General features: G+C 54.8%; 7 non-coding genes across 7 annotated transcripts; all 7 read right to left on the reverse strand.

The window, feature by feature from the left end:
* Positions 1-1265: 1265 nt before the first annotated feature.
* Positions 1266-1358, reverse strand: LOC132361021 (small nucleolar RNA SNORD116). Its single transcript, XR_009501337.1, has one exon. It is a non-coding gene; the product is annotated as a small nucleolar RNA SNORD116 (small nucleolar RNA).
* A 2687-nt stretch (positions 1359-4045) lies between these two features.
* Positions 4046-4138, reverse strand: LOC132361764 (small nucleolar RNA SNORD116). The gene has a single exon (XR_009502033.1). It is a non-coding gene; the product is annotated as a small nucleolar RNA SNORD116 (small nucleolar RNA).
* Positions 4139-6805: 2667 nt separating this feature from the next.
* On the reverse strand, positions 6806-6898 carry LOC132361022 (small nucleolar RNA SNORD116). Its single transcript, XR_009501338.1, has one exon. It is a non-coding gene; the product is annotated as a small nucleolar RNA SNORD116 (small nucleolar RNA).
* Positions 6899-9585: 2687 nt separating this feature from the next.
* On the reverse strand, positions 9586-9678 carry LOC132361765 (small nucleolar RNA SNORD116). The gene has a single exon (XR_009502034.1). It is a non-coding gene; the product is annotated as a small nucleolar RNA SNORD116 (small nucleolar RNA).
* A 2667-nt stretch (positions 9679-12345) lies between these two features.
* Positions 12346-12438, reverse strand: LOC132361023 (small nucleolar RNA SNORD116). Its single transcript, XR_009501339.1, has one exon. It is a non-coding gene; the product is annotated as a small nucleolar RNA SNORD116 (small nucleolar RNA).
* A 2687-nt stretch (positions 12439-15125) lies between these two features.
* On the reverse strand, positions 15126-15218 carry LOC132361766 (small nucleolar RNA SNORD116). The gene has a single exon (XR_009502035.1). It is a non-coding gene; the product is annotated as a small nucleolar RNA SNORD116 (small nucleolar RNA).
* Positions 15219-17885: 2667 nt separating this feature from the next.
* On the reverse strand, positions 17886-17978 carry LOC132361025 (small nucleolar RNA SNORD116). Its single transcript, XR_009501341.1, has one exon. It is a non-coding gene; the product is annotated as a small nucleolar RNA SNORD116 (small nucleolar RNA).
* Between the last annotated feature and the right edge of the window lie 1208 nt (positions 17979-19186).

A 19186-nucleotide genomic window follows, 5' to 3' on the forward strand; every position in this document is an offset into this window, starting at 1 on the left:
ACGCCCACCCCACCCCATGAATCCTGGAAATTCTCCACTGCCACGGCGACACTACCAAGGCACTCACAGTGATCAAAGGCACTGTCCCCGACGACCACAGACAGACTTTCAACGGAAAACCTTTGCCACACGAGGGGACCTGGAAACTTGAAAGGGCACAGTGGCTGTCCAAGAGAGTGCGCCTGGCGTCGCAACAGTGCCCCCACCTCTGTCCCCACCACGGACTGCTCCAGGTAAACCTCTGGCTGTTCGCAAGCCGAGTCATGCCCCCCCGGGAGAAGCACTTTCGCTTTGCACATTCGCAAACAAGGGAACAAAGCAGCCAAAGGGGATGTTCGCATAACTAAACATCCTCCAAGGAGGCCAGCAGAGACGTGTCACCATGTCAATCTTCTTTACGTCTCGCAAGACACCCTTTGGGTGTCTTTCCTCTGGCAATGGGATTCCAACTCTACACAGGTTACCTACCTCACCTCATCCACTTGAACTGCCAAAGCCATCCCCTCCATAGGCAGCTGATGCCAGCCCATCACGAACATGACACATCCTTGGGAAGCCGAGGCCAGCACCTGCAACCCAGTTATGATAGCCTATTCCACGACATCACAAAGGACATGTCCTCATCTTCCCTTCCCTTCCTGTACGGGCCATCAGTGATCCACGCAGGTTTAAATTCAGCACTCATTCCTCTCCCCACTCCACGATGACCCACTTGGCATCAACACTGTGCCGGGAGTTAAAGTAGAGAAGCAAACAATGGCAGCAGCGAGGCCTAATCCATCAGCCCCTTTCCGCCGATGCCCAACCGAGCTCACCCCCGCCAATTGCTCCAGCCTCACTAGGCACTCAAGAAGCTCACCGTGAAAAACGCAAGAACAGGGAGGGCCACAGGCCTGGCCTGAGGTTCCAGGCACCAACCAGGGACGCTTGCTCATTTTGGCTTCCAGAATCAACCCCCAAAATGGCATGCACGAAGCGTGATCCTGGCCAAAACTCACCTCCCAACTGCAAGCTAACTGGGCCTAGACCAGCACACACTCTGACTCTTAAGACCAGCAGGAGAACCTGCCCCCTCGCATTCCCTCAACAGCCATTCAGCAGGGACCCGGGTTTCACAGATAACACAGCTTATGTGCAGACACGGTCAACCCTCAGAAAGGAGCCCCTCCAATACTGGAGTCCTTGGTGGTGTTTGCATGCATGTCGGCGGGGGACGCTGGCCCTCATTCCTAACTGTCCTCTCCCCCTGAGAGAGGAAACGTGCTGAACCTCAGTTTCGATGACGAGACGGTAGAGTGTTCTCACTCATTTGGTTCAGATTTTCCAAGGAATGCATGCAAGCGTGTCATCATCAATCCAAGCACATGCTGGGACGCTGCAGAACACAACCGGAGTCTGCGTGGGACTCTGTACAGGAGCCATGAGCCTGGGCTACCCCAAAAGCCTGGAGAATCCACAGCCCTCAGGCCACTCAGCAAGGGGAACAATCAATCCACTCTTGCAACCATTGGGCCTGTCTGAGGAAAACCTAATATCTAATGGCACATCTTGGGGTGCTTTAATACCTACCATCCTGAATTATCCACGAACACACTCAGGGACATGGGCCCGCCTCACTTTTTCCACTTCTTCTTAGCACCTCCAGTCATCAGAGCACACGAAGGTCTTGTTTGTGTCGACGGCCAGCCTTTCCCAGCAACTGCACCTGAGAAGTGGACAGAAATCACCGAGGCTTCATAAGTGGACCGGTGTCCTCACAGGACATGATCCATAAAAACATTTACCTGGCCTTGAGCTCTGAAACTGCTTCCCAAGGACCTCTAACCCTTACCGAGAATTGACTGCATGTCTGATAGTACGACTGCAGGAAGTTACGCACATATGTTGGCCGGTGTCTGAGAGGCTGTATGTGTGTGTTCACGCGTGTGGGCGTGTGTGACTGTGACTGCGCATGCGGACGTGCTTGTGGGTTCCTCTGTGTGCCGCTACATACGCGTCTTGGTCTCTGTGTGTCCCTATGGTCCTGTGAAGAGGAGTCCAACAATAAAAGAAAGAGTTTATACACAGCACCCTGGTGAGACCCCTAACTGAAAGGAGAAAGAATCCTGTCAGCTTTAAGAGGCCGCAGACACACTTTGACCCCCAGGGGCTGTTGAAATAGTCCACGGACTCCCGCTCTCCTACAGCCACGCCTTCTGACCAAAACACAAAGCCTCGACGAGACCTGCCTCCGGGCCTTGGCTGTGACATCGACATGCACCTCGAGACTCTGTCAGCTACCAGTATATCTGATGGGCATTTGGGGTCACTCGCAGCACTTCCGGAAGCAAGGGAACTCCCATGGTCGGGCCGACACCGACCGGCAGCTGTCTACTGCCAAGATGCAGTCTGAAAACACTCAAGGGGCTAACGAACGTGGGCCCACGTGCCACTTCTCGCCAACTAGGCCTAATCACTTTCCATTGACCCGTGGGAATGCCCACCACAGGAAGTGGTGGGCTTCAGCCACCATGACCCATGTCGGATCCCCACGGCGGAAACTAGTCCACATTCCCAGCCACGTCTCAGGCAGCTCCCATCTTGAATGTTCACGGCCCTGACCCCTAAGGAAACGCTCAAACCCTTGAAAGCCTCGTCCTACATGCCCTCCTCCAGCCCACAGGGCGACACGACCCTACTGGAAACGACAAACATCTTCAGAACACGGGAACACTGAACACCAGGGAAGACAGACCGCAAGCCTGTCTCCTTGGTTGATGCTGATCCCACACCATGCATCCTGGAAATTCTCCACTGCCACAGTGACACTACCGAGTAACTCACAGTGATCAAAGGCATGGTCCCCGAGGACCACAGACAGACTTTCAAAGGAAGACCTCTGCCATGCGAGGGAACTTGGAAGCCTGAAAGGGAACAGTGGCTGGCCACGGCAGCACAGCAGGCATGGCAATGGGGCCCCCATCTCTGCCCCACCAATGGACTGCTCCAGATAAACCTCTGGCTGTTCGAAAGGCCTGCGTGCTACACAGGCCGGTCGCGTCATTCCCCCACGGGAGAAACACTTTCGCTTTACACATTGCCAAACAAGGGAACAAAGCGGCCAAAGGGGATGTTCGCATAACTCAACTACCTGCAAGGAGGCCGGCACAGACGCCTCACCATGTCGATCTTCTCTACTTCCCGCAAGACACCCTTTGGGTGTCATTCCTCGGGCAACGGGATCGCAACTCTACACAGCTTACCTACCTCAACTCACCCACTTGAACTGCCAAAGCCATCCGCTCCATAGGCAGCTTATGCCAGCCCATCACGAACAAGACACATTCTTGGGAAGCCGAGGCCAGCGCCTGCAACCCAATGATGACAACCCATCCCACGACGTCACACAGGACCTTTCCTCATGATACCTTACCTTTCTCTCCAGGCCAGCAGACACCACCCAGGCTGAAATGCTTCACTCGATCCACACCCCACTCCACGAAGATCCACTTAGCGCCAACAGTGTGCCGGCAACTTCAGCAGAGGAGCTGACAGGGGCAGCACTGAGGCCTAAACCATCAGCCCCCTTCCGCCATCGCCCAACTCCAGCCCACGCCCGCCCACTGCTCCAGCCACGCGGGGCAGTCAAGAACCTCACTGCACGAAACACAACAACAGAGAGGGCCACAGGCCTGGCCTGAGGCTCCAGGCTCCAACCAGGGAAGCTTGCTCATGTTGGCTTCCATAATCAACCTCGGAAGCGGCATGCACAAAGTGTGATCCTGTCCAAAAATCACCTCTCCAAGCTGCAAGCTTACTGGGTCTATACCAGAACACACTCCGACCCTGAAGACTAGCAGGAAAGCCTGCCCTCTTGCATTCCCTCAACGGCCTTTTAGCAGGGACCGGGGATTCATAGATGACCCAGCTTATGGGCAGACATGGTCGACCCTCAGACAGGAGCCCCTCCAATGCTGGAGCCCTTAGTGGGGTTTGCATGCCTGTCAGCAGGGGACGTTGGCCCTCACTCCTAACTGTCCCATACTCCCGAGACAGGAAACGTGCTGGACCTCACTTTCGATGAGGAGACGGTAGAGCGTTCTCACTCATTTTGTTCAGATTTTCCAAGGAATGCATACAAGGGTGTCATCATCGATCCAAGCACATGCTGGGAGGCTGCAGAACACAAAAGGGAAGGCCGTGGGTCTCTGCAGAGGAGCCATGACCTGGAAGTACTCCAACTGCCTGGGGAATCCACAGTCCTCAGGCCACTCAGCAAGACCAACAATCAATCCACTCTTGCAACCATTGGGCCCATCTGTGGAAATCCTAATATCCAATGGCACATCTTAGTATGGGTGAATGCCTACCGTCCTGAGCTATCCACAGCCTTGCTCGGCAACGTGCACCCGCCCCACTTTGTCCAGTTCTCCTTAGCATATCCAGTCATCAGACAACGCGAAGGTCTTCTTCTCTTTGCCGACAGCCAGCCTTACTCTGCAACTGCACCTGAGAAGTGGACAGAAATCAGGCAGGTTTCTGAATTGCACAAGGGTCCTCAGAGAACATGATTTTTGGGAACACTTAACCTGGGCGTGAGCCTAGAACCTGCTTCCCAAGTACCACTGTCCCTTACCGAAAACTGATTGTGTGTCTCACAGCACGACTGAAGGAAGTTACGCACGTACATTGCTCGGTGTGTGAGACGCTGTATGTGTGTATTCACACGTGTGGGCGTGTGTGACTGTGACTGTGCACGAGGATGCGTTTGTGGATACCTGTGGGTGCCGCTAAATATGCGTCTTGGTCTCTGGGTGTCCCTGTGGCCCTCTGCAGATGCTTCTAACAGTAAACGTCATAGTTTATACACAGCACCCTGGTTGGACCCCCAACTGAAAGGAGAAAGACCCCTGTCAGCTTCATGAGGCCGCATGCGAACTTTGAACCCCAGGCTGTCAAAATAGGCCACAGACTCCCGCTCTCCCACAGCCACGCCTTCTGACCAAAGCACAAAGACTGGACGAGACCTCCCTCCCGGCCGTGGGTGTCACACCTATGTGGACCTGGAGATCCTGCCACCTACCACCACATCTGATGTGCCCTTGGGGTCACTCCCAGTGCTCCCGGAAGCAAGGTAACCTCCCATGGGCAGGCTGACACCGACCTGCAGTTGCCGACAGGCAAGATGCAGCCTGGCACTTCTCAAGGGGTTAACGGACTTTGGCCCAAGTGCCTCGTCTCGCCAACTAGACCAAATCACTTCCCATGACCCCGTGGGAATGCCCTCAATGGGAAGTGTTGGGCTTCAGCAACCATGACACAGGTTGGAACCCCACAGCGGAAATTAGGCCACCTTCCCGGCCACGTATAGGCAAGCTTCCAACTGGTAGGCTTTGCGGCCCTGACCACTGAGGAAACGCTCAAACGCTACACAGCCTCGTCCTAAGTGCCCTCCTCCTGCCTGCAGGGCGACTCGACTCTACTTGAAGCCACAGACATCATGTGAACACGGAGACACTGAACAGCAGGGAAGACACACCGCAAGCCTGTCTGCTTTGATGACGCCCACCCCACCCCATGAATCCTGGCAATTATCCACTGCCACGGTGACACTACCGAGGCACTCACAGTGATCAAAGGCACTGTCCCCGACGACCACAGACAGACTTTCAACGGAAAACCTTTGCCACACGAGGGGACCTGGAAACTTGAAAGGGCACAGTGGCTGTCCACGAGAGTGCGCCTGGCGTCGCAACAGTGCCCCCACCTCTGTCCCCACAACGGACTGCTCCAGGTAAACATCTGGCTGTTCGCAAGCCGAGTCATGCCCCCCCGGGAGAAGCACTTTCGCTTTGCACATTCGCAAACAAGGGAACAAAGCAGCCAAAGGGGATGTTCGCATAACTAAACATCCTCCAAGGAGGCCAGCAGAGACGTGTCACCATGTCAATCTTCTTTACGTCTCGCAAGACACCCTTTGGGTGTCTTTCCTCTGGCAATGGGATTCCAACTCTACACAGGTTACCTACCTCACCTCATCCACTTGAACTGCCAAAGCCATCCCCTCCATAGGCAGCTGATGCCAGCCCATCACGAACATGACACATCCTTGGGAAGCCGAGGCCAGCACCTGCAACCCAGTTATGATAGCCTATTCCACGACATCACAAAGGACATGTCCTCATCTTCCCTTCCCTTCCTGTACGGGCCATCAGTGATCCACGCAGGTTTAAATTCAGCACTCATTCCTCTCCCCACTCCACGATGACCCACTTGGCATCAACACTGTGCCGGGAGTTAAAGTAGAGAAGCAAACAATGGCAGCAGCGAGGCCTAATCCATCAGCCCCTTTCCGCCGATGCCCAACCGAGCTCACCCCCGCCAATTGCTCCAGCCTCACTAGGCACTCAAGAAGCTCACCGTGAAAAACGCAAGAACAGGGAGGGCCACAGGCCTGGCCTGAGGTTCCAGGCACCAACCAGGGACGCTTGCTCATTTTGGCTTCCAGAATCAACCCCCAAAATGGCATGCACGAAGCGTGATCCTGGCCAAAACTCACCTCCCAACTGCAAGCTAACTGGGCCTAGACCAGCACACACTCTGACTCTTAAGACCAGCAGGAGAACCTGCCCCCTCGCATTCCCTCAACAGCCATTCAGCAGGGACCCGGGTTTCACAGATAACACAGCTTATGTGCAGACACGGTCAACCCTCAGAAAGGAGCCCCTCCAATACTGGAGTCCTTGGTGGTGTTTGCATGCATGTCGGCGGGGGACGCTGGCCCTCATTCCTAACTGTCCTCTCCCCCTGAGAGAGGAAACGTGCTGAACCTCAGTTTCGATGACGAGACGGTAGAGTGTTCTCACTCATTTGGTTCAGATTTTCCAAGGAATGCATGCAAGCGTGTCATCATCAATCCAAGCACATGCTGGGACGCTGCAGAACACAACCGGAGTCTGCGTGGGACTCTGTACAGGAGCCATGAGCCTGGGCTACCCCAAAAGCCTGGAGAATCCACAGCCCTCAGGCCACTCAGCAAGGGGAACAATCAATCCACTCTTGCAACCATTGGGCCTGTCTGAGGAAAACCTAATATCTAATGGCACATCTTGGGGTGCTTTAATACCTACCATCCTGAATTATCCACGAACACACTCAGGGACATGGGCCCGCCTCACTTTTTCCACTTCTTCTTAGCACCTCCAGTCATCAGAGCACACGAAGGTCTTGTTTGTGTCGACGGCCAGCCTTTCCCAGCAACTGCACCTGAGAAGTGGACAGAAATCACCGAGGCTTCATAAGTGGACCGGTGTCCTCACAGGACATGATCCATAAAAACATTTACCTGGCCTTGAGCTCTGAAACTGCTTCCCAAGGACCTCTAACCCTTACCGAGAATTGACTGCATGTCTGATAGTACGACTGCAGGAAGTTACGCACATATGTTGGCCGGTGTCTGAGAGGCTGTATGTGTGTGTTCACGCGTGTGGGCGTGTGTGACTGTGACTGCGCATGCGGACGTGCTTGTGGGTTCCTCTGTGTGCCGCTACATACGCGTCTTGGTCTCTGTGTGTCCCTATGGTCCTGTGAAGAGGAGTCCAACAATAAAAGAAAGAGTTTATACACAGCACCCTGGTGAGACCCCTAACTGAAAGGAGAAAGAATCCTGTCAGCTTTAAGAGGCCGCAGACACACTTTGACCCCCAGGGGCTGTTGAAATAGTCCACGGACTCCCGCTCTCCTACAGCCACGCCTTCTGACCAAAACACAAAGCCTCGACGAGACCTGCCTCCGGGCCTTGGCTGTGACATCGACATGCACCTCGAGACTCTGTCAGCTACCAGTATATCTGATGGGCATTTGGGGTCACTCGCAGCACTTCCGGAAGCAAGGGAACTCCCATGGTCGGGCCGACACCGACCGGCAGCTGTCTACTGCCAAGATGCAGTCTGAAAACACTCAAGGGGCTAACGAACGTGGGCCCACGTGCCACTTCTCGCCAACTAGGCCTAATCACTTTCCATTGACCCGTGGGAATGCCCACCACAGGAAGTGGTGGGCTTCAGCCACCATGACCCATGTCGGATCCCCACGGCGGAAACTAGTCCACATTCCCAGCCACGTCTCAGGCAGCTCCCATCTTGAATGTTCACGGCCCTGACCCCTAAGGAAACGCTCAAACCCTTGAAAGCCTCGTCCTACATGCCCTCCTCCAGCCCACAGGGCGACACGACCCTACTGGAAACGACAAACATCTTCAGAACACGGGAACACTGAACACCAGGGAAGACAGACCGCAAGCCTGTCTCCTTGGTTGATGCTGATCCCACACCATGCATCCTGGAAATTCTCCACTGCCACAGTGACACTACCGAGTAACTCACAGTGATCAAAGGCATGGTCCCCGAGGACCACAGACAGACTTTCAAAGGAAGACCTCTGCCATGCGAGGGAACTTGGAAGCCTGAAAGGGAACAGTGGCTGGCCACGGCAGCACAGCAGGCATGGCAATGGGGCCCCCATCTCTGCCCCACCAATGGACTGCTCCAGATAAACCTCTGGCTGTTCGAAAGGCCTGCGTGCTACACAGGCCGGTCGCGTCATTCCCCCACGGGAGAAACACTTTCGCTTTACACATTGCCAAACAAGGGAACAAAGCGGCCAAAGGGGATGTTCGCATAACTCAACTACCTGCAAGGAGGCCGGCACAGACGCCTCACCATGTCGATCTTCTCTACTTCCCGCAAGACACCCTTTGGGTGTCATTCCTCGGGCAACGGGATCGCAACTCTACACAGCTTACCTACCTCAACTCACCCACTTGAACTGCCAAAGCCATCCGCTCCATAGGCAGCTTATGCCAGCCCATCACGAACAAGACACATTCTTGGGAAGCCGAGGCCAGCGCCTGCAACCCAATGATGACAACCCATCCCACGACGTCACACAGGACCTTTCCTCATGATACCTTACCTTTCTCTCCAGGCCAGCAGACACCACCCAGGCTGAAATGCTTCACTCGATCCACACCCCACTCCACGAAGATCCACTTAGCGCCAACAGTGTGCCGGCAACTTCAGCAGAGGAGCTGACAGGGGCAGCACTGAGGCCTAAACCATCAGCCCCCTTCCGCCATCGCCCAACTCCAGCCCACGCCCGCCCACTGCTCCAGCCACGCGGGGCAGTCAAGAACCTCACTGCACGAAACACAACAACAGAGAGGGCCACAGGCCTGGCCTGAGGCTCCAGGCTCCAACCAGGGAAGCTTGCTCATGTTGGCTTCCATAATCAACCTCGGAAGCGGCATGCACAAAGTGTGATCCTGTCCAAAAATCACCTCTCCAAGCTGCAAGCTTACTGGGTCTATACCAGAACACACTCCGACCCTGAAGACTAGCAGGAAAGCCTGCCCTCTTGCATTCCCTCAACGGCCTTTTAGCAGGGACCGGGGATTCATAGATGACCCAGCTTATGGGCAGACATGGTCGACCCTCAGACAGGAGCCCCTCCAATGCTGGAGCCCTTAGTGGGGTTTGCATGCCTGTCAGCAGGGGACGTTGGCCCTCACTCCTAACTGTCCCATACTCCCGAGACAGGAAACGTGCTGGACCTCACTTTCGATGAGGAGACGGTAGAGCGTTCTCACTCATTTTGTTCAGATTTTCCAAGGAATGCATACAAGGGTGTCATCATCGATCCAAGCACATGCTGGGAGGCTGCAGAACACAAAAGGGAAGGCCGTGGGTCTCTGCAGAGGAGCCATGACCTGGAAGTACTCCAACTGCCTGGGGAATCCACAGTCCTCAGGCCACTCAGCAAGACCAACAATCAATCCACTCTTGCAACCATTGGGCCCATCTGTGGAAATCCTAATATCCAATGGCACATCTTAGTATGGGTGAATGCCTACCGTCCTGAGCTATCCACAGCCTTGCTCGGCAACGTGCACCCGCCCCACTTTGTCCAGTTCTCCTTAGCATATCCAGTCATCAGACAACGCGAAGGTCTTCTTCTCTTTGCCGACAGCCAGCCTTACTCTGCAACTGCACCTGAGAAGTGGACAGAAATCAGGCAGGTTTCTGAATTGCACAAGGGTCCTCAGAGAACATGATTTTTGGGAACACTTAACCTGGGCGTGAGCCTAGAACCTGCTTCCCAAGTACCACTGTCCCTTACCGAAAACTGATTGTGTGTCTCACAGCACGACTGAAGGAAGTTACGCACGTACATTGCTCGGTGTGTGAGACGCTGTATGTGTGTATTCACACGTGTGGGCGTGTGTGACTGTGACTGTGCACGAGGATGCGTTTGTGGATACCTGTGGGTGCCGCTAAATATGCGTCTTGGTCTCTGGGTGTCCCTGTGGCCCTCTGCAGACGCTTCTAACAGTAAACGTCATAGTTTATACACAGCACCCTGGTTGGACCCCCAACTGAAAGGAGAAAGACCCCTGTCAGCTTCATGAGGCCGCATGCGAACTTTGAACCCCAGGCTGTCAAAATAGGCCACAGACTCCCGCTCTCCCACAGCCACGCCTTCTGACCAAAGCACAAAGACTGGACGAGACCTCCCTCCCGGCCGTGGGTGTCACACCTATGTGGACCTGGAGATCCTGCCACCTACCACCACATCTGATGTGCCCTTGGGGTCACTCCCAGTGCTCCCGGAAGCAAGGTAACCTCCCATGGGCAGGCTGACACCGACCTGCAGTTGCCGACAGGCAAGATGCAGCCTGGCACTTCTCAAGGGGTTAACGGACTTTGGCCCAAGTGCCTCGTCTCGCCAACTAGACCAAATCACTTCCCATGACCCCGTGGGAATGCCCTCAATGGGAAGTGTTGGGCTTCAGCAACCATGACACAGGTTGGAACCCCACAGCGGAAATTAGGCCACCTTCCCGGCCACGTATAGGCAAGCTTCCAACTGGTAGGCTTTGCGGCCCTGACCACTGAGGAAACGCTCAAACGCTACACAGCCTCGTCCTAAGTGCCCTCCTCCTGCCTGCAGGGCGACTCGACTCTACTTGAAGCCACAGACATCATGTGAACACGGAGACACTGAACAGCAGGGAAGACACACCGCAAGCCTGTCTGCTTTGATGACGCCCACCCCACCCCATGAATCCTGGCAATTATCCACTGCCACGGTGACACTACCGAGGCACTCACAGTGATCAAAGGCACTGTCCCCGACGACCACAGACAGACTTTCAACGGAAAACCTTTGCCACACGAGGGGACCTGGAAACTTGAAAGGGCACAGTGGCTGTCCACGAGAGTGCGCCTGGCGTCGCAACAGTGCCCCCACCTCTGTCCCCACAACGGACTGCTCCAGGTAAACATCTGGCTGTTCGCAAGCCGAGTCATGCCCCCCCGGGAGAAGCACTTTCGCTTTGCACATTCGCAAACAAGGGAACAAAGCAGCCAAAGGGGATGTTCGCATAACTAAACATCCTCCAAGGAGGCCAGCAGAGACGTGTCACCATGTCAATCTTCTTTACGTCTCGCAAGACACCCTTTGGGTGTCTTTCCTCTGGCAATGGGATTCCAACTCTACACAGGTTACCTACCTCACCTCATCCACTTGAACTGCCAAAGCCATCCCCTCCATAGGCAGCTGATGCCAGCCCATCACGAACATGACACATCCTTGGGAAGCCGAGGCCAGCACCTGCAACCCAGTTATGATAGCCTATTCCACGACATCACAAAGGACATGTCCTCATCTTCCCTTCCCTTCCTGTACGGGCCATCAGTGATCCACGCAGGTTTAAATTCAGCACTCATTCCTCTCCCCACTCCACGATGACCCACTTGGCATCAACACTGTGCCGGGAGTTAAAGTAGAGAAGCAAACAAGGGCAGCAGCGAGGCCTAATCCATCAGCCCCTTTCCGCCGATGCCCAACCGAGCTCACCCCCGCCAATTGCTCCAGCCTCACTAGGCACTCAAGAAGCTCACCGTGAAAAACGCAAGAACAGGGAGGGCCACAGGCCTGGCCTGAGGTTCCAGGCACCAACCAGGGACGCTTGCTCATTTTGGCTTCCAGAATCAACCCCCAAAATGGCATGCACGAAGCGTGATCCTGGCCAAAACTCACCTCCCAACTGCAAGCTAACTGGGCCTAGACCAGCACACACTCTGACTCTTAAGACCAGCAGGAGAACCTGCCCCCTCGCATTCCCTCAACAGCCATTCAGCAGGGACCCGGGTTTCACAGATAACACAGCTTATGTGCAGACACGGTCAACCCTCAGAAAGGAGCCCCTCCAATACTGGAGTCCTTGGTGGTGTTTGCATGCATGTCGGCGGGGGACGCTGGCCCTCATTCCTAACTGTCCTCTCCCCCTGAGAGAGGAAACGTGCTGAACCTCAGTTTCGATGACGAGACGGTAGAGTGTTCTCACTCATTTGGTTCAGATTTTCCAAGGAATGCATGCAAGCGTGTCATCATCAATCCAAGCACATGCTGGGACGCTGCAGAACACAACCGGAGTCTGCGTGGGACTCTGTACAGGAGCCATGAGCCTGGGCTACCCCAAAAGCCTGGAGAATCCACAGCCCTCAGGCCACTCAGCAAGGGGAACAATCAATCCACTCTTGCAAGCATTGGGCCTGTCTGAGGAAAACCTAATATCTAATGGCACATCTTGGGGTGCTTTAATACCTACCATCCTGAGTTATCCACGAACACACTCAGGGACATGGGCCCGCCTCACTTTTTCCACTTCTTCTTAGCACCTCCAGTCATCAGAGCACACGAAGGTCTTGTTTGTGTCGACGGCCAGCCTTTCCCAGCAACTGCACCTGAGAAGTGGACAGAAATCACCGAGGCTTCATAAGTGGACCGGTGTCCTCACAGGACATGATCCATAAAAACATTTACCTGGCCTTGAGCTCTGAAACTGCTTCCCAAGGACCTCTAACCCTTACCGAGAATTGACTGCATGTCTGATAGTACGACTGCAGGAAGTTACGCACATATGTTGGCCGGTGTCTGAGAGGCTGTATGTGTGTGTTCACGCGTGTGGGCGTGTGTGACTGTGACTGCGCATGCGGACGTGCTTGTGGGTTCCTCTGTGTGCCGCTACATACGCGTCTTGGTCTCTGTGTGTCCCTATGGTCCTGTGAAGAGGAGTCCAACAATAAAAGAAAGAGTTTATACACAGCACCCTGGTGAGACCCCTAACTGAAAGGAGAAAGAATCCTGTCAGCTTTAAGAGGCCGCAGACACACTTTGACCCCCAGGGGCTGTTGAAATAGTCCACGGACTCCCGCTCTCCTACAGCCACGCCTTCTGACCAAAACACAAAGCCTCGACGAGACCTGCCTCCGGGCCTTGGCTGTGACATCGACATGCACCTCGAGACTCTGTCAGCTACCAGTATATCTGATGGGCATTTGGGGTCACTCGCAGCACTTCCGGAAGCAAGGGAACTCCCATGGTCGGGCCGACACCGACCGGCAGCTGTCTACTGCCAAGATGCAGTCTGAAAACACTCAAGGGGCTAACGAACGTGGGCCCACGTGCCACTTCTCGCCAACTAGGCCTAATCACTTTCCATTGACCCGTGGGAATGCCCACCACAGGAAGTGGTGGGCTTCAGCCACCATGACCCATGTCGGATCCCCACGGCGGAAACTAGTCCACATTCCCAGCCACGTCTCAGGCAGCTCCCATCTTGAATGTTCACGGCCCTGACCCCTAAGGAAACGCTCAAACCCTTGAAAGCCTCGTCCTACATGCCCTCCTCCAGCCCACAGGGCGACACGACCCTACTGGAAACGACAAACATCTTCAGAACACGGGAACACTGAACACCAGGGAAGACAGACCGCAAGCCTGTCTCCTTGGTTGATGCTGATCCCACACCATGCATCCTGGAAATTCTCCACTGCCACAGTGACACTACCGAGTAACTCACAGTGATCAAAGGCATGGTCCCCGAGGACCACAGACAGACTTTCAAAGGAAGACCTCTGCCATGCGAGGGAACTTGGAAGCCTGAAAGGGAACAGTGGCTGGCCACGGCAGCACAGCAGGCATGGCAATGGGGCCCCCATCTCTGCCCCACCAATGGACTGCTCCAGATAAACCTCTGGCTGTTCGAAAGGCCTGCGTGCTACACAGGCCGGTCGCGTCATTCCCCCACGGGAGAAACACTTTCGCTTTACACATTGCCAAACAAGGGAACAAAGCGGCCAAAGGGGATGTTCGCATAACTCAACTACCTGCAAGGAGGCCGGCACAGACGCCTCACCATGTCGATCTTCTCTACTTCCCGCAAGACACCCTTTGGGTGTCATTCCTCGGGCAACGGGATCGCAACTCTACACAGCTTACCTACCTCAACTCACCCACTTGAACTGCCAAAGCCATCCGCTCCATAGGCAGCTTATGCCAGCCCATCACGAACAAGACACATTCTTGGGAAGCCGAGGCCAGCGCCTGCAACCCAATGATGACAACCCATCCCACGACATCACACAGGACCTTTCCTCATGATACCTTACCTTTCTCTCCAGGCCAGCAGCCACCCCCCAGGCTGAAATGCTTCACTCGATCCACACCCCACTCCACGAAGATCCACTTAGCGCCAACAGTGTGCCGGCAACTTCAGCAGAGGAGCTGACAGGGGCAGCACTGAGGCCTAAACCATCAGCCCCCTTCCGCCATCGCCCAACTCCAGCCCATGCCCGCCCACTGCTCCAGCCACGCGGGGCAGTCAAGAACCTCACTGCACGAAACACAACAACAGAGAGGGCCACAGGCCTGGCCTGAGGCTCCAGGCTCCAACCAGGGAAGCTTGCTCATGTTGGCTTCCATAATCAACCTCGGAAGCGGCATGCACAAAGTGTGATCCTGTCCAAAAATCACCTCTCCAAGCTGCAAGCTTACTGGGTCTATACCAGAACACACTCCGACCCTGAAGACTAGCAGGAAAGCCTGCCCTCTTGCATTCCCTCAACGGCCTTTTAGCAGGGACCGGGGATTCATAGATGACCCAGCTTATGGGCAGACATGGTCGACCCTCAGACAGGAGCCCCTCCAATGCTGGAGCCCTTAGTGGGGTTTGCATGCCTGTCAGCAGGGGACGTTGGCCCTCACTCCTAACTGTCCCATACTCCCGAGACAGGAAACGTGCTGGACCTCACTTTCGATGAGGAGACGGTAGAGCGTTCTCACTCATTTTGTTCAGATTTTCCAAGGAATGCATACAAGGGTGTCATCATCGATCCAAGCACATGCTGGGAGGCTGCAGAACACAAAAGGGAAGGCCGTGGGTCTCTGCAGAGGAGCCATGACCTGGAAGTACTCCAACTGCCTGGGGAATCCACAGTCCTCAGGCCACTCAGCAAGACCAACAATCAATCCACTCTTGCAACCATTGGGCCCATCTGTGGAAATCCTAATATCCAATGGCACATCTTAGTATGGGTGAATGCCTACCGTCCTGAGCTATCCACAGCCTTGCTCGGCAACGTGCACCCGCCCCACTTTGTCCAGTTCTCCTTAGCATATCCAGTCATCAGACAACGCGAAGGTCTTCTTCTCTTTGCCGACAGCCAGCCTTACTCTGCAACTGCACCTGAGAAGTGGACAGAAATCAGGCAGGTTTCTGAATTGCACAAGGGTCCTCAGAGAACATGATTTTTGGGAACACTTAACCTGGGCGTGAGCCTAGAACCTGCTTCCCAAGTACCACTGTCCCTTACCGAAAACTGATTGTGTGTCTCACAGCACGACTGAAGGAAGTTACGCACGTACATTGCTCGGTGTGTGAGACGCTGTATGTGTGTATTCACACGTGTGGGCGTGTGTGACTGTGACTGTGCACGAGGATGCGTTTGTGGATACCTGTGGGTGCCGCTAAATACGCGTCTTGGTCTCTGGGTGTCCCTGTGGCCCTCTGCAGACGCTTCTAACAGTAAACGTCATAGTTTATACACAGCACCCTGGTTGGACCCCCAACTGAAAGGAGAAAGACCCCTGTCAGCTTCATGAGGCCGCATGCGAACTTTGAACCCCAGGCTGTCAAAATAGGCCACAGACTCCCGCTCTCCCACAGCCACGCCTTCTGACCAAAGCACAAAGACTGGACGAGACCTCCCTCCCGGCCGTGGGTGTCACACCTATGTGGACCTGGAGATCCTGCCACCTACCACCACATCTGATGTGCCCTTGGGGTCACTCCCAGTGCTCCCGGAAGCAAGGTAACCTCCCATGGGCAGGCTGACACCGACCTGCAGTTGCCGACAGGCAAGATGCAGCCTGGCACTTCTCAAGGGGTTAACGGACTTTGGCCCAAGTGCCTCGTCTCGCCAACTAGACCAAATCACTTCCCATGACCCCGTGGGAATGCCCTCAATGGGAAGTGTTGGGCTTCAGCAACCATGACACAGGTTGGAACCCCACAGCGGAAATTAGGCCACCTTCCCGGCCACGTATAGGCAAGCTTCCAACTGGTAGGCTTTGCGGCCCTGACCACTGAGGAAACGCTCAAACGCTACACAGCCTCGTCCTAAGTGCCCTCCTCCTGCCTGCAGGGCGACTCGACTCTACTTGAAGCCACAGACATCATGTGAACACGGAGACACTGAACAGCAGGGAAGACACACCGCAAGCCTGTCTGCTTTGATGACGCCCACCCCACCCCATGAATCCTGGCAATTATCCACTGCCACGGTGACACTACCGAGGCACTCACAGTGATCAAAGGCACTGTCCCCGACGACCACAGACAGACTTTCAACGGAAAACCTTTGCCACACGAGGGGACCTGGAAACTTGAAAGGGCACAGTGGCTGTCCACGAGAGTGCGCCTGGCGTCGCAACAGTGCCCCCACCTCTGTCCCCACAACGGACTGCTCCAGGTAAACATCTGGCTGTTCGCAAGCCGAGTCATGCCCCCCCGGGAGAAGCACTTTCGCTTTGCACATTCGCAAACAAGGGAACAAAGCAGCCAAAGGGGATGTTCGCATAACTAAACATCCTCCAAGGAGGCCAGCAGAGACGTGTCACCATGTCAATCTTCTTTACGTCTCGCAAGACACCCTTTGGGTGTCTTTCCTCTGGCAATGGGATTCCAACTCTACACAGGTTACCTACCTCACCTCATCCACTTGAACTGCCAAAGCCATCCCCTCCATAGGCAGCTGATGCCAGCCCATCACGAACATGACACATCCTTGGGAAGCCGAGGCCAGCACCTGCAACCCAGTTATGATAGCCTATTCCACGACATCACAAAGGACATGTCCTCATCTTCCCTTCCCTTCCTGTACGGGCCATCAGTGATCCACGCAGGTTTAAATTCAGCACTCATTCCTCTCCCCACTCCACGATGACCCACTTGGCATCAACACTGTGCCGGGAGTTAAAGTAGAGAAGCAAACAAGGGCAGCAGCGAGGCCTAATCCATCAGCCCCTTTCCGCCGATGCCCAACCGAGCTCACCCCCGCCAATTGCTCCAGCCTCACTAGGCACTCAAGAAGCTCACCGTGAAAAACGCAAGAACAGGGAGGGCCACAGGCCTGGCCTGAGGTTCCAGGCACCAACCAGGGACGCTTGCTCATTTTGGCTTCCAGAATCAACCCCCAAAATGGCATGCACGAAGCGTGATCCTGGCCAAAACTCACCTCCCAACTGCAAGCTAACTGGGCCTAGACCAGCACACACTCTGACTCTTAAGACCAGCAGGAGAACCTGCCCCCTCGCATTCCCTCAACAGCCATTCAGCAGGGACCCGGGTTTCACAGATAACACAGCTTATGTGCAGACACGGTCAACCCTCAGAAAGGAGCCCCTCCAATACTGGAGTCCTTGGTGGTGTTTGCATGCATGTCGGCGGGGGACGCTGGCCCTCATTCCTAACTGTCCTCTCCCCCTGAGAGAGGAAACGTGCTGAACCTCAGTTTCGATGACGAGACGGTAGAGTGTTCTCACTCATTTGGTTCAGATTTTCCAAGGAATGCATGCAAGCGTGTCATCATCAATCCAAGCACATGCTGGGACGCTGCAGAACACAACCGGAGTCTGCGTGGGACTCTGTACAGGAGCCATGAGCCTGGGCTACCCCAAAAGCCTGGAGAATCCACAGCCCTCAGGCCACTCAGCAAGGGGAACAATCAATCCACTCTTGCAAGCATTGGGCCTGTCTGAGGAAAACCTAATATCTAATGGCACATCTTGGGGTGCTTTAATACCTACCATCCTGAGTTATCCACGAACACACTCAGGGACATGGGCCCGCCTCACTTTTTCCACTTCTTCTTAGCACCTCCAGTCATCAGAGCACACGAAGGTCTTGTTTGTGTCGACGGCCAGCCTTTCCCAGCAACTGCACCTGAGAAGTGGACAGAAATCACCGAGGCTTCATAAGTGGACCGGTGTCCTCACAGGACATGATCCATAAAAACATTTACCTGGCCTTGAGCTCTGAAACTGCTTCCCAAGGACCTCTAACCCTTACCGAGAATTGACTGCATGTCTGATAGTACGACTGCAGGAAGTTACGCACATATGTTGGCCGGTGTCTGAGAGGCTGTATGTGTGTGTTCACGCGTGTGGGCGTGTGTGACTGTGACTGCGCATGCGGACGTGCTTGTGGGTTCCTCTGTGTGCCGCTACATACGCGTCTTGGTCTCTGTGTGTCCCTATGGTCCTGTGAAGAGGAGTCCAACAATAAAAGAAAGAGTTTATACACAGCACCCTGGTGAGACCCCTAACTGAAAGGAGAAAGAATCCTGTCAGCTTTAAGAGGCCGCAGACACACTTTGACCCCCAGGGGCTGTTGAAATAGTCCACGGACTCCCGCTCTCCTACAGCCACGCCTTCTGACCAAAACACAAAGCCTCGACGAGACCTGCCTCCGGGCCTTGGCTGTGACATCGACATGCACCTCGAGACTCTGTCAGCTACCAGTATATCTGATGGGCATTTGGGGTCACTCGCAGCACTTCCGGAAGCAAGGGAACTCCCATGGTCGGGCCGACACCGACCGGCAGCTGTCTACTGCCAAGATGCAGTCTGAAAACACTCAAGGGGCTAACGAACGTGGGCCCACGTGCCACTTCTCGCCAACTAGGCCTAATCACTTTCCATTGACCCGTGGGAATGCCCACCACAGGAAGTGGTGGGCTTCAGCCACCATGACCCATGTCGGATCCCCACGGCGGAAACTAGTCCACATTCCCAGCCACGTCTC

This window comes from Balaenoptera ricei, chromosome 2 (genome assembly GCF_028023285.1).
Source record: "Balaenoptera ricei isolate mBalRic1 chromosome 2, mBalRic1.hap2, whole genome shotgun sequence".
Classification (NCBI taxonomy): Eukaryota; Metazoa; Chordata; class Mammalia; order Artiodactyla; family Balaenopteridae; genus Balaenoptera; species Balaenoptera ricei.